At 40.8% G+C, this 16,168-nt stretch overlaps 1 long non-coding RNA gene across 1 annotated transcript in view; it reads right to left on the bottom strand.

The window, feature by feature from the left end:
* The window catches only part of LOC309667522, a 32,009-nt gene extending 19,765 nt beyond the window's left edge, over positions 1-12,244 (bottom strand). Inside the window, exon 1 of the long non-coding RNA XR_014267801.1 lies at positions 205-12,244. This is a non-coding gene — a long non-coding RNA (uncharacterized lncRNA). The remainder of the gene's footprint in view (positions 1-204) is intronic.
* Positions 12,245-16,168: the final 3,924 nt, after the last annotated feature.

The following is a 16,168-nucleotide window of genomic DNA, read 5'->3' on the forward strand; positions in this document are numbered from 1 at the left end:
CTCTTCATCGCGGTGCGCGGGCCTCTCACTGTCGCGGCCTCTCCCGTTGCGGAGCACAGGCTCCAGACGCGCAAGCTCAGTAGTTGTGGCTCACGGGCTTAGTTGCTCCGCGGCATGTGGGATCCTCCCAGACCAGGGCTCGAACCCATGTCCCCTGCATTGGCAGGCAGATTCCTAACCACTGCGCCACCAGGGAAGCCCCGCCTATCTGATTTAGTGACAAATAGAGGGGCATAACTTTGATCTCTTGAGTTCCCAGGCCAATTAATTTCCCATTTACTGCTCTTCTTTCATTTACTAGTCACATGGTCTTGGTCAAGTCTCAGTTTCCTCACCTGTAAAATAGATATCATCACCTAATCTACTTTTTTCCTATTATTGCCATGAGGGCTGGAGTTCATGAAGATGCTGGGCAAACCATGTAGGGGGGAGAGAAGAAACAGCAGAGATATGTCTTTAGGTGTGGGACTTTAGAGGATATTGTCTAAATGATGGTGGTGGGATAGAATTACATGAAAAATAGATTTTCAATGCCTTCTACACTCTACCCTTCTCTCCAAGAGGCTATAATAAAATCTGGTCAGAATGTTGTGAGATCCCTGGTCAGGCTACATCTCTCCCTAGATGGGGTTAAATCTAGTCTCATTGTTCTCTAGGGAGTTAATGGCCAATGAATTTTCTGCTACTCTTGCCTCTGTCCCTAGTGGCCACCTAGACCAGAGCTGGTACATCTCTATTTCATTGTCAGTAATGTTGTTGGATGAATGAGTGCATGGAGTCTTGGCTTCTTATAGTCTTAGTCATATTAGACAGAACTTCCCAGCTCTCTTCTTCTCTTTTCCAGAAAGAACCTTCCTCAAACTCCTAAAATGATGACCAGACCCCTGAAAAGCTACAATGCCAACCATCAGGCACTCTTGTACAAACATGTTCCACTGTCACACTTTCAGCCTTAATAATTCCAAAGGGAAATCCAACTCAACCCAAGTGACTAAGTCATTCCCTTGTAGAACCTGTATTAGTTTCTTCCTTCCCCCTCCCTCCCTCCCTCTCTCCCTCTCTTCCTTCCTTCCTTCCTTCCGTCTATATTGGAACAGACTTTAGAAATGAGTTTGTTACAGTCTGGAGCCCTGCCCTGAGAAGGGCTTATCTGTAAATGATATGCTCTGTGATGAATTAAAAGACAGGAATCTTTGCAACATCGCTTGGAAGTCACTCTGTGAAGTCCTACGTTGCTTTGCCTCCTTAGCTTCCATGCCCAGAGCACCTTGAAGACAGTCTCAGAGAAGATACTAATGGGTGCATGTGTGAGCTCACTTACCAGGACAGGAACATGTGGGTTGCCTTGAGCCCAACTGCGTCTTCTGATCTCTTTGTCCCTGTAAGAAGGAGACTCAGATATGAGGAGAAAAAGCAAGCTGGAGATTGTTAGAGGTAGGAGCCAGGCAGCCCACTGGAGAATATCCAGTCAACAGCCACAGAGGCCTGGTCAATATACAGTTGGCAGCAGACAGGTTTGGGATCAGGAGTAATCATGGGCATGGACTCCTCAGGCCATATAGGACTAATGAGAAATGGAAGGGAAAATAAGAGAAGGAAAAAAGACATTGCAAAAGCAAGCTGCTTCTAGGCCAAGACTAGCAATTAGGCCAGGACTAGGCTGCCCAAGGCAGCCATGAGGTTAAGTCTGCACAGGAACCCAGTGGCCCCAGCTATGAAGGTCAGAAGTCACAGCTCATGGAGGCTCACGGTACATCCCTTGCACACCAGCCCAGGCTACAGATTCTGTTCCACCCTGCAGGGCAGCACTTGTCTCAGCAGAAGAATACAGCTGAATACAGCCGAGACAAGCTTTGGGTGTCTGTCCACCTACCCAAGTACAGGCTGATCTCAGGAAGATGTCCTTCTGTGGCTTGTTTTTTGCCACTAATAGACTATGTGACTCCGTGCAGGTCACTCTTGCTCTCTGGAACTCTGTCTTCTCACCTGTTAAAGGGGTAATTGGAAGTAGACCAGCCCAAGAGTTCTTGTGGCCCTAATACTCTGAGAGCACCTCTCTCTGCTCCCTGCCCAGTCTGTGCCCTGCTTCTGGCCCCCCTGTGTCCCCAAGTATTCCTGTTCCTTCCTTTTATAATTAAAATGTATACTTCACATTCTTGAGCCTGGCTTCCCTTTGTTTCTTTTCTTACTGCCACACAGATGTAGCTCATCTTTCCTGGATCTTAGTCTCTTGCCCTCTCTCTGTCCATTAACTATCTGTACTTAGTTATTAGCCAAAGTGTTCATTTTGATTTGTGCAGCTCTTTATAATTTGTAGACCTCCTTCACAGAGCTTCTCTCATTAATCCTCACCAAAAACTTGGCCTGCAGGAACCCCAAAGAGCTTCAGTCCCGTGGGTCACTGAACTTTGGGCTATCTTTTCTAGAGCAAGTCTTCCTCCTTCTTATCCTGACATTTATTTGAGCTGAACTAGTTTCAAATGAACTTGCTTTCATAGAGATATTAGAAATTACAACCCTTTTTCCCTCCATGGGAATTTATTAAATCTATTCCTTCAATATTAAAGCTATAAACCAATTTATGTCTTGCTGGCTTGGGGGCTGTACCAACACAGAAATCAGACTGCCTTGATGTGACCCTCCCTCAGTCACTCACAGGGGAAATGTCCGGACTGACCCAGCTCGAGGCCTGTGATGCCTTGAATCATTCTTTTCTAGGAGTCTCTGAAGGGGTTACTGGCCACAGTCCATCTCTTCAGCCAAGAGCTTTCAGGGAGACCAGAGTGAATGAGGAACAAAGTTCCTACAATTTATTAATCAAAGATGGGGAAGGCCTATTGGGGAAAAGTCCCTAGAGGGTTGGCAGCTGGTCCAAGGCACTGCTCTTTGGAGTTGGAGAGGAGCAGTTGGCTTTGAGGCAAGGCCCTGAACATGATCTCAATAAGGAAAAAGGGGTGGGGTGGGGTGGAATTCTCCTGGGAGCAGGAGTAACCTGAGGACATGTTTTCCTCAGGTCACCGAGAGAAAGCATGGTGGACTGTTCCCCAGTATCTCTCATCTTGCCCTGATGCTACCTACTATTAGAGGCTTGTTCCTTTGCATTTCTTGTTAGACATCTCATCTATGCCAGGCGCTATCCTAGTGCTGAAAGTACAAAGTGAAATGAAACATAGCTCCTAACCTCATGGAACTTCTGGCTTGTTTTGGAATTCCATAGGACTGATTGGCTGTGGGGTTAAATAATTAAAATGTATAAATGTCACCAGGATTCTGACTCAGGAACTGGGTGGATCCTCTGAAATACACTAGCTGCTTTCACATTTGTTACAAGGATGTGCTCCAACTTCTTTCCAAAGCCAACTGCTCTAGGCTCTGGGTCCATCCTCTCTCACCCTCTCGTTTTTCATTCTTGCATTATTTTCCCCGTTACATGGGATCATTCCAGTCAGCACGCAGACATGTCTGGTACCCACTATTTGTAAGCCCTCCTTGACGTCTCACTTACTTCTGCTGCTTCATAGAAAACTTGTCCACAGTCACTTTTTCCACTTCCTCTCTTTCCATTCTCAATCCACTCCAATCAGGTCAGGCAAACAACCTCTGAAAATGTCACTAATGGTCTCCTTGTTGCCAAATCTGGAGGTTACATTTCTGGTCTCTTCTTACTTGGTATCTCCAGCATTTTTTTTTGACCTAGCTGACCATTCCCCTTTTATTTGAACCTCTTATCTTGTCTATTATTTTTTCCATAAACTTATTTATTTATTTATTTATGGCTGCGTTGGGTCTTCGTTGCTGTGCGTGGGCTTTTCTCTAGTTGCGGCGAGCGGAGGCTACTCTTCGTTGCAGTGTGCCGGCTTCTCACTGCGGTGGCTTCTCTTGTTGCAGAGCACTGGCTCCAGGTGCGCAGGCTTCAGTAGTTGTGGCCTGCGGGCTTCAGTAGTTGTGGCTCACGGGCTCTAGAGCACAGGCTCAGTAGTTGTGGCACACGGGCTTAGTTGCTCCGCGGCATGTGGGATCTTCCCGGACCAGGGCTCGAACCCGTGTCCCCTGCATTGGCAGGTGGACTCTTAACCACTGCGCCACCAGGGAAGCCCTTATCTTGTCTTTTAATGACTCCATTTTCATCGCATTTTCCTCCCATCTCACTGGCCACTTTTTCTTAATTTCCTCTCCTGGCTCCTCTTTCTTTTCTAGACCTCTAAACTGTAAAGAGTCCCAGGGCTCTACCCCAGGCTCCGCCTGTTCCTCGCTGCCCTCTTTCTCTAGGTGAGCCTCTCTGCTGTCAAGGCTTTAAATATGCTGATTATTCGTAAATGTAGTTACCCAGTTGAGCTCCAGACATATATTAAATTGCTCATTTCACACCTCCACTTAATACTTCACATGACAAAAACAGAATTTTTGATTTCTAGTTCTGTGGGTAAATAGCATAACTTTTTTCCATTCTGCATAATAACCTGACCTTCAAAGTGTAGCTCTGTTCTCCTAATGACCTGAAGAGGGTAAGAATGTCAACTATGTTACTAAGCAACATCTCTTATAGTAAAAATGACGCCTGTTTGGTAATCTAAACATGGAGTGGGAGGAAGCATAAATGAACTGTAAATACCTGGTGGGAAAGCATGCTCTAGGGCTTCCTCCACATGTGGTGATTCTTGTAATTGCCATGAGCCTTCCTGGGAAACTGGAAGGTATGTCCTTAGAGTAATTACATAGATACTAGCTCCTTTAGGCAAAGAAGCTATTAAGCTAAGTAAGCCCCGGCACCTGACTGATATAGATCTGGAATCCTTGCATCTGGGCTGTCACCTGGCAAGAAGGTAGTTTCTGGACAATTGAATGGGCTGCTGTTGGACTGCTTTAAGGAACCTAACAAAAGAGGAACCTTGTGATGTGCCCTGCTGAACAACTGGGATTTCTCTCCTGTATCCTTCTAAGAAGACCTGTGGCAAGCGTGACTGATGGTAGTCTTGTGAGTTTCAATTTTTAGGAGAGTCTAAGAAGACCTCATATCATACCTATTTCTAACCCAGGATTGCACATTTCAGTAAATGGCACAAGCATTCATTCAGATGCTCAAGCCAAACACCTAGGAGTTTGATTCCATCTTTTTTGATTATTTTCTTAGTCCCAAGCTTTGCAAGTCATCAGCAAATTGCTAGCTCTACTTCTAAAATATATCCCATATCCATTTATTTCTTGCCATCTCTACCATTACCTTAAATCAAACAATCAACATCTCTCATAAGGTTTATAGCAATAGCCTGCTTCCATTCTTGGACCCATCAACCCATTCTCCACACTGCAACCAGAGTGATCTTTTAAAAACATCAATTACATTATGTTCCTTTCTTGCTGAAGCCCCACTCCCCGGGCCCACACCCCATGACTTTCCATTGCACATAGATAAACTGTAAACTCTACTGAGATCTACAGACCCCACATGGGGGGGCCCCTACCTATGTTTCCAATTTCAACTCCTGCCATTCCCCACTGTTGTTCACCATGTTCTAGACACACTGCTTGCTCTCTGGCTTGTAATTTCTATGTCCTCCAACTGGATTGAACAAGCCCTACATCTTCCTGTGTAATCTTTCTTTTCTTGTGGTTTTAATTGTCACAACCAACTTGAATAGTGGGCTAAGCAGTGACTTAGAATTGAATTAGAAACACGAATTATGGAATTATGAGTAAAAAGGAAGGAGAGTTATAGAACAGATGATAAGAGGGGAGTGTGGAGTCAAAACTTAATTTTTGCCATGGAAGAGAGACTTGAGCATTTTTATGTCTCTCAGAGAGGAGCCAGAAAGAGAGAAATACGTGACATGGAAGGAAGTGGAATAACAAAAGAAGCAAATTCCCTGAGCCCCTTTTAAAGATAAAATCCCTTTAAGGAGATATGTGACTCCAAAGGATTCTGGTTCCCACCTTGCTTCCTTTTTTCCCTATCACTTTGTGAACTTCTCTACTATATTACAATTATCTCCTTATCCATCTATATGTAAACTGTGAGTTCAGTGAACAGAGGGGAGAGGTCTTAATCACAGTTGTATCCCAGTGCTGAACACAAAATAAAGGCTCTATAATTAATGAATAAATTTACCTGTTGCCTTTCTTTCTAAATGACATGTGTACCCCGAAGCAGCATGAATCCACTCAATAAATGAGTAAGAAGGAGCTATTAAAAAGAGAGGGGGCTGTGCAGGTAAAGGGGTGTGTTGATGACCTTGACAGACAATTGGTAAAGGTTCTTTTTTAAAAAGAACCTTTACCAACTTTATGTTTTGAAGAGAAGGAGCAGGAGCAAACACAATCTATTTTTCTCTCCTTCCTTATGGTTGTGGTCTACATTCTGGTACATTTTACAAAGCTATAATCAAAACATCTACATAATTGAATATTTTGTTTTATGAAACAGTGTTTGGAACAACTCCTTGCCATATCTCATATTCTCCATAATTATTATTATGAGAGCTGCAGAATATTCCATCTAGTTAGTGTACTGAAATTTACTTCACTGTTTTCACTGTTCCTATTGTTGGACATTTAGGTGTTTTCATTTTCTGCTATTTTGGAGAAGGCTACAATGAAGAGCCTCATACATAGGGATTTGCCCTCCTTTTGAATTATCTCCTCAGTTTAAATTACAGTGAATCAAATTACTGGGTCAAAGGGTATGAACACTTTAATGATTCTCAATACATACTGCCATGTTCCTGCTTTGTATCCGCTGTCAAAGGTATTCATCAATTTCACTGTAAACAATGGTACTAATATTATTACATCTTCTTTGCCAAGTTAATTGATATAAAAACATACTTTGTTGTTCAATTTGAAGTTTGCTGTAGCCTGAACATTTTCCCCTGTTTGCTAACTATCTACATTTTGTTGTTTATTTCATTTGCCATAAAGGGGGCATTTATAATATTTTTATATATTAGGGTAAACTTTTTATATATTATACCTAATAATCCATTGCTCTAACATTTGAGACAAATACTTTTCCTGCTGTTTTCATTTTCACTGTGATTTGTTGGTTCTTATACTGAAGTTACATATTGATCTTTTCCTTTATGAATTCTTTCAAAGATCAGTTGCTATCATCTAAATGAACACATAAAAACTCTCAATTCTGTTTTGTGCAATTTATGAAAATTAAGATATTTAATAAATTTGTAATATTTAAATATAAGATTTGGATATAACTTGATGTTTCCCCAAACTGGTAATCCAGTGGCAGCTTGGAGTCTATAAGAGAGAGCAACAGGGAGCAATCTTGTTAAAAGGGAGGGTGGGTTCCTTGTCTTGAAGCTGCATTTGTACAACAAGCACATTGTTTTCACTGTTGCTGCATGTTGTGAGGTAGCTTTATGATGGTGGTGACCATGATGGAGATTATGGACGAGAAAGGCTAAAGCTCTCCGGGTCAGGACTGCTTTTTGATTTTGGGGGGATCTAGGCATTTTTGCCTTCATAGGCTCCATAGGAAAAATATTAAAAACCATATTTTATAACTGTTTTGTTGTAAAGATGAATATAACAGGCTGGATTAATTATTATACGATTATTATTATTAATTTTCCTTTTTTCTTATTTTAAATGTTAAAATTAAAACATTTTTGTGGGCCCCTAAACTGTGCCTATTGTATCTAATAAATGAGTCAACCCTGTCCCAAAGCCACCCCTTAGCACTGATTAACTCTATCAATCATCTATCTATCTAACCTATCTGTCTATCCATCATCTATCTAGATCTATCATCTATCATATCTATCTATCCATCTATCTGTCTATCTACCTATCTATCCATCCATCTATCATCTATCTAGATCTATCATCTATCTATCTCTCTCTCTACCCATCTGTCTAAATAATTGGGTCTACTTCTTGCCTTTTCATTCAGTTTCTCAGATACACATTTCTATCTATATCAGAATCACAGTATTTCAACAATAATTGTTTTTTTATTTTTAAAAATTTATTTTATTGAAGTATAGTTGATTTACAATGTTGTGTTAATGTCTACTGTACAGCAAAGTGATTCAGTTATATATATATATATATGTTTGTATACACATTCTTTTTCATATTTCTTTTCCATTATGATTTATCACAGGATATTGAATGTCGTTCCCTGTGCTATACAGTAGATCAGTTGTCATTTTTTTAAAATATGAAATAACATTCTAATATTGTTAGAGGTGATCTGTACCACAGAGTTCTTTTCAAATTTCTTGACCACTTATTTTCAGAGTGAATCTTAGAACCCTTCTGTTTACTATAATAAAAAAAAAAACCCATTGAAGTTGCATTGTGTTGGTAAGTTGTCTCAAAGAGACGTAACATCTTTGTAAAGATACACAGTTTGATATTCCATTCCAGCACCAGGGTACCATGACCATGCTGCAAAGAGAGTTCAAGGGGAGTGGAGACAGAGGCAGGAAACAGGGTACAGGAGGACCTGCACTCTGGTAGGGTGATCTCGCAACTAGGGGTGCTCAGTGACGCTAGAACACAAGCTGCCATGAGTCAACATAGGGCCAGAAGTGGGTCATAAGCCAACACTGTAGGATACCTGCTAGTTTATTCCTCAGTTTAGGGAAAGGGAGTGCCTTTGGGAAGAAAGCTGGAGACCTTGTTTTAGCCAAACCCACCTTCTTCTAATCTGGTGTTCTAAAGTGGCTATAGCTTGGTAGCCCTGAGTATCATATTACTTATGAGTGAGTTTAAAGCAGAAATTTTGTTTTTCATGCAGGTATCCTTGACACAATAAATAGTGATAGAAATAGGGAAAAGAGATCACAGGGTGGAGGCTGACCAGTATGGAGCCATTTTGGATCATCACTCATGATCAGCTCACTCCTTTGCAATTTTTATTATAACAGAAATATTTTATGTATCCTTATAATTTTCTAATATGAGGAACAGTCATTTGAGGATAGAGTTGCAAAATTCAGAGGCCTTCCTCCCCAAGTCCAAGTCTTTAGTGATGAAAATTAACAAGCACTGTACATCAAGCTAATGACTTACAAGCTAAACTTACAGGTGTTGTCTGCTGTGAATAGATGTAACTTTAATATAAGGGCCATTAGAGTAAACTGAGTAACTTTAATGTAGAGAGAATTTGGATGTATATCATGTTTTATAAATCACATGCAGAGGATACACTTGGCAAGCTATTCCCCTAAAGGACCTAGATTAGGAAGATTTCTGTGACTCCAAGAAAAAGGTGAAAGATAAATGATCTGAAACTTCAAACTTTCAAAATTTCAAGGACAATATTTTACTTCAATTTTAATGTTATGAGGGATATTGGAGCACCTTGTTGGAAAATCTACTTGTGGGTCCATTCCTGCCCACTCTTCACACTCGATGGTATACAGTTACCTTTGTACTCAGAGATGCCTTCCCCCTCCAGGTAAATCAAATAATCATCTACATACTTACTGGGGGATGACACATTAGTTTCTAACACTGATTAATGTTAGTCATTTCATGTATATATATCAACAACAAAAAAACCCATCCAATATATGAGGGACCTCAGCAAATTCAAAAAGAGTGGCCAAGCTGAATAAACAGAGAAAATTTTCCTTAATGAAATAGGACATTCAGTTTAAACTTATCATGAACTGGTCACAGTCCCAGACAGCAAATAGAAACAAATGTTAATTATCTCTTGGAGATTTAAACCCAGACCAATAAAAATTCCAATTGATTAAGTACCAATGAACACAAACTAAAAATTGAAAAATCACAAAAATACCCATGGAAGAAGTCATCATAAATAAGAGTCATCAGAAATAAGAAACTGAAAAATCAGACCCACAAATAATGCAGATACAGGAATTTTTGGTTTCAAAACAAATTTGTCCAATATTGTTAAATAAATTAAAAAATGATGTTAAAATTTTTATTAGTCAGCTTGGGATACCACACGCTGGGTGGCTTAAAGGACAGGAATTTATTTTCTCCCAGTTCTAGTTGCTGGGAAGTTCAAGATCAAAGTGCCAGCTGACTTGGGTTGGGGGGTGGGGAATGTGATGCCCAGATCCCAACTAAAGTGATCCTCAGGAATTTGCTCTGGCAAGCATGCAGCATCTCTCCCAAAAGAAGCTTCTCATTCTGGCTCCAAAGGTGACTTTGGGGATTATGGAATCTCTTGTTCCCTCTCTAGAGACATATACCTGCCTCCTGGTTTCACCCTCTAAAATGCTTCTTGATCTTGGCTCTTAATTGACACTTAATGTAGGCGTTGGACTTAGACCCCTTTTCCTGTCCCTGACCCTTTTCAATCTCTGACCTCCTCTTCCAAGTTCAGTGCACGATTCCTTAAGTTCTCCTCACTATGCAGTCTCAAACAGGTACACTTAACTATAACAGCTTGTATGAGGGATCTGTTCATCATTCTTTTATGTAAAACACAGGTATTAAGTTATTAGCATCCTCCAAGTACTGAGTGCTATATGAGGCACTCTGGAGACTGCAAAGGAAAAATAGATTAATAGTCCCTGCTTTTAAGATACTTAGAGTTTAAGAGAGGAGACAGAGATGTTAACCAACTATACTATCATATATTCAGAGCTATAATCAAAGTGTTGTAAACCTTGCTGTTTGAAGTGTAGCCTTCAGTTGAACAGCATTAGCGTCACTGGGGAGTTTGTAAGAATTACAGAATCTCTTGCCCCATCCCAGACCTACTGAATTAGAATCTATATTTTAATATAATGTGCGCATGAGTCACCTGGGGATGCCAATGCTGCTGGTGCATGGATCACGCTTTGAGGCGTGAGGTTGTAGAGTACAAAGAAAAGGATAATTCTGCCTAGCTGAGTGAAGGGATAATGGTGTCACTGAAAGCATCACAGAAGGAGTATCATATGCATTGGGCAAGGAAGGACAGAGAAAACTTTGCTTAGCAGATTGGGAGAGAGGACAGGTGGATGGGCAGTCAGGCAGAGGAGATAACACAAAGACATAGGGACATGAAGAGTATATTTGGAGAATGGTAAGTAGTAATTGTATTGGAAAAATGGATGAAGACGAAGTTGAAAATATAGGCTGGGACCATATTTTGAGAAATCTTTTATGCTATGAAAAAGACAGTAGAAAACAGGGATTCCAGAAGTTCTTTGAGTGGAGGAGCAACAAGATCATATCTGTCTCATTGAAATGAAGAGGGTAGATTGAATGGGAGAAAGCCAGACCACAGCAAGAAGCCAGGAGGAGGTTACTGCAATAATTCAGGCATGAAATAAATAAGAGCTGGAACTAAGACAATGGTTGTGGGAATTGCAGATACTTTGAACTAATAAGTCTGTATTAATTTGTTATGCAGCAATAGATAACTAGCTCACATTTTACTGCCTGGAACTGGGATCCAGAAATATGTAAGAATGTGAGAGCAGTAATGAAATCAGAGAATAGGCAGTGGCTGGAAGAGTTTTGAAAAGCATGTATGAGAAAGTGCAAATTTCCTTGAACAGACTTTAGTAGAAATCTGGACTTTCAGGATGCTGATGGTGGGGATTCAAAAGGAAGTGAGGAACATGTTATTGGAACCTGGGAAAGGAAAATCCTTGTTACATAATGACAGAAACTTAGCAAAATTATCTCCAGCAGTTATGTGCAAAGAAGAAATTGTAAGTGATGAACTTTAGATTTTACAGCTAAGGAGATTTCCAGGGAAAGTGTAGAAGGTGCCACCTGACTTCTTCCTGTCATTTATAAAACATGGGAGAGGAGAGCGATAACTTGAGGGAAGAACAAAACAGGACCTAATGATTTTGAAAAATCAGCCTCTCCAGATTGCAAAAGATGTTAAGGGATTCACTGTTGGGAAATCATGCTCTGGAGAAAAGGCTGAAGCTATTACTATACCTTTTGCTAAAATGTCATAAAGATCAAAAGTCAGAGTATTCAGCCACACTCAGGATTCTTTCAAGAGATTCAGAGTGCACCTCACAGATCTTTTCAATTGTGGATGAAGAATGTCACCCATCATATCAGTAAGCAAAGGATGTTGGGACCAACAAGCCATCAGCCACTGCAGTTGCCCCTGTGCACCCTGAGGAGACTCAGGATGGAGAAAAGCAGGATGCTGGCCCTAGGTAACTAAGGTGCATATCAAATGAATGATTTCAATGAGCCCGGACTCTTGCATCTTCCCATACATAGAAAAGAGCTAAATTCATTAACTTGAGATGACTGTTTGTCTTTAATTAACAGTAATCTTTTGATGTTCTGACTACCGGGTTTTTGTCACCCATCATATCAGTAAGCAAAGGATGTTGGGACCAACAAGCCATCAGCCACTGCAGTTGCCCCTGTGCACCCTGAGGAGACTCAGGATGGAGAAAAGCAGGATGCTGGCCCTAGGTAACTAAGGTGCATATCAAATGAATGATTTCAATGAGCCCGGACTCTTGCATCTTCCCATACATAGAAAAGAGCTAAATTCATTAACTTGAGATGACTGTTTGTCTTTAATTAACAGTAATCTTTTGATGTTCTGACTACCGGGTTTTGTTGCAAAAACTCCTATTTAAAAAAAAAATTTATTTATTTTATTTATTTTATTTTTAGCTGCGTTGGGTCTTCATTGCTGCTCATGGGCTTTCTCTAGTTGCGGCGAGCGGGGGCTGCTCTTCGTTGTGGTGAGCGGGCTTCTCATTGCAGTGGCTTCTCTTGTTGCAGAGCACCAGCTCTAGGCGTGCGGGCTTCAGTAGTTGTGGCATGCGGGCTTAGCTGCTCCATGGCATGTGGGATCTTCCCGGACCAGGGTTCGAACCCGCGTCCCCTGCATTGGCAGGTGGATTCTTAACCACTGTGCCATCAGGGAAGCCCCCAAAACTCCTATTTTTTAAAATTAATTTTTATTGGAGTATAGTTGATTTACAGTGTTGTGTTAGTTTCTGCTGTACGGCAAAGTGAATTAGTTATACATAATACATACACCCACTCTTTTTTAGATTCTGTTTCCGTATAGGTCATTACAGAGTATTGAGTAGAGTTCCCTGTGCTATACAGTAGGTTCTTATTAGTTACATATTTTATATTATAGTAGTGTGTATATGTCAACCCCAAACTCCCAGTTTATCCCTTCCCCCCTTTCCCCTTTGGTAACCATAAGTTTGTTTTCTACACTTGTGACTCTATTTCTGTTTTGCAAATAGGTTCATTTGTACCTATTTTTAGATTCCACATACAAGCGCTATTGTATGATATTGTCTTTCTCTGTCTGGCTTACTTCACTCAGTATGCAGTCTCTAGGTCCATGCATGTTGCTGCAAATGGCATTATTTTGTTCTTTTTAATGGCTGAATAATATGCCGCTGTATATATGTACTACATCTTCTTTATCCATTCCTCCATCGATGAACACTTAGGTTGCTTCCATCTCCTGGCTATTGTAAATAGTGCTGCAGTGAACACTGGGGTACATGTATCTTTTTGAATTATGGTTTTCTCTAGATATATGCCCAGGAGTGGGATTGCTGGGTCATATGGTAGCTCTATTTTTAGTTTTTAAAGGAACCTCCATACTGTTCTCCATAGTGGCTGTACCAATTTACCTTCCCACCAACATTGTAGGAAGGCTCCCTTTTCTCCACACCCTCTCCAGCAATTATTTTTTGTAGATTTTTTGATGATGGCCATTCTGACCGGTGTGAGGTGATACCTCATTGTAGTGTTGATTTTCATTTCTCTAATAATTAGTGATGTTGAGCATCTTTCCAAGTGCTTCTTGGCCATCTGTATGTCTTCTTTGGAGAAATGTCTATTTAGGTCTTCTGCCCATTTTTGGGTTAGGTTATTTGTTTTTTTGATATTGAGCTGCATGAGCTGTTTGTTTATTTTGGAGATTAATCCTTTGTCAGTCGCTTTGTTTGCAAATATTTTTTCCCTTTCTGTGGGTTGTCTTTTCGTTTTGTTTATAGTTTCCTTTGCTGCTCAGAAGTTTTTAAGTTTAATTAGGTTCCATTTGTTTTGTTTTGTTTTGTTTTTCATTACTCTAGGAGGTGGATCCAAAAAGATCTTGCTGCGATTTATATCAGAGGGTGTTCTGCCTATGTTTTCTGCTAAGAAAAAACTATTATATGTCAGCTCCTCCCTCACCTCTTTGGAGCAGTCCCTCAGAGTTATCTGAAAGGCTGCCTTCTAGACATAAGTCCTTAGCAAGTCCGCCAAATAAAACATAATTCTCAACTTTTAGGTTGTGCTTTTTTTTTTTCAGTTGACACACTCAAGTTAGAAAGCCTCTAGGAGACTTAAGAGCATTGTCCCTCAGCTATTTTGGCAGGAGCTAAGGATAGAGAAGTGGATAGAGAAGTTTGCTGTTAGTGTATAGAAATGCAACCACTTCAGTTGATTCCACATGACCTATAGACAGGCCCAGCATTCCTTGGGAGCTTCCCAAGTCAGGTGTATGTGTTACTGCTTTCTGGTTTTGCTAGGGTTTTGTGGAATTGCCTTTGCATTCCCAGGTCATGCCTTAGGCCCAATCTTCACAAGACTAAAGGAAGAATAACCTTAGTGATCCTGCCTGATCTGGCATCACCTATTCTCAGCTCTGGAATCCTCAGCTGTGGCTCCTGGACGTTCTGCCATCTCCAGAAACCCAGTCATCAGTGATCAAGGGTACAGCTCTATAGCAAAGCTGGTCTTCCTTGGTGAGGCTCTGTGATGGTATGTGCCATACAACTGCCACCTTACAAGCTCATTCTTCTTCCAGTTTTAAATCTGCCATCCTTCATGAGACTTTCAATAACTTTCTGTACCTGGATAGAAGACTGATAATTCTCATTGGCAGAGGGGAAATAATTGACTTGACTTGGATCCAATGATTGACCAACTTATTCAGGCTCTTCTTACCTCTTACTTCTCTAGTTGCTTTGTTCACTTGACAGAATCCTGTTCATTTTTAGAGATGTGATATGATATCACATCCCCAGGGAAGTTTTAAAAAATCTAGATCAGGTTAGACTATAGTCCCCCTGTGCCTACTCCAAAGATAGCATTTAACACAATGGGTTCTAATTGCTTCTTTCCTAAATGCTGCAAAGACTTACTATACCTGACACCACGTTAAGTGCTACAACAAAGAGCAAAACGGATGTGGTTCCTGTGTGAATGGGACTCTCAGTCTAAGAGGAAATAGATATTAATAAAATAATAAATCTGAATGTATAAACTAAACCTGAAATAGTGAGCTGAAAGAAAGGTATATCCAATCTTTGAAATCAGATAAGAAAAGAATGTAACGTAGACTCTGGGAGTGGTCATCTGGGAAGGCTTCCATGAGGAAGCAATGCTTAGCTGAAATCTGAAAGATAGAGTTACCTGGGAATAGAGAAGATATAAGGACTCTAGAACAAAGAAACAGAATGTGGAAAGGCCCCGTGTAGGAAGAACATGCAGGTTCTGACAAATTGAAAGAATACCAGTGTAATTGGAACTCAGAGTGGGAGGGAGAGCATGGTAAGAAATGAGCCTGGAACAATAGTCAGGTTTCACATCATCCGTAGCTTTGTGGACTATCTTAAGGGTTTTATACAGGACCTGGCAGATTGTTGACTCTCTTTACGAAGGCAAGAAACCACTCCTACAACCTTCCTAGATCCACAGTTTAGCCAAGCTCTCTAGGAAGCCTCTAGAGTACCCCTCTTTATGGAAACAATCTCATCATGGTCCTGGCAAGCCTGAGTAGGAGAGATGAGGGCCAGATTTATAGTTCTTGGGTCGGGGCCCTACAAGAGACAAGGGCAAGACGTTTGTTAGCTCTACCAATCATTTATGTGCAGCAGCTGCTACAGGAATATCCAGAAAAGTTTCACCAAGAGTAGAAACATCTGAGGACCCAAATAATTGTAGAGCCTTCTCCCCTACGCCAGATACATTCTTGAGAATGAATAGGTAATTGTCTAGAATGAATCTAGCTAATGAGATGGCTAAATCCAACTAGGGACTTCACAGTAAAGAAAATATGATTTACTTTAAATCCCCAACGATTAATACCTTCAGAAGTGTGGTCTCACTCATAGCTAATTCTCCCTGGATATTTGGCCCAAGAACGAATTTGTTGAGAACCCAGTGAAGCAGGAGAGGAAAGAAAGTGAATTCTGCTCACTATTGGAGGAATTTTCTGAGAGTCAGAATGATCCAA

This window comes from Balaenoptera physalus, assembly GCF_965194825.1.
Source record: "Balaenoptera physalus genome assembly, chromosome: 10".
Classification (NCBI taxonomy): Eukaryota; Metazoa; Chordata; class Mammalia; order Artiodactyla; family Balaenopteridae; genus Balaenoptera; species Balaenoptera physalus.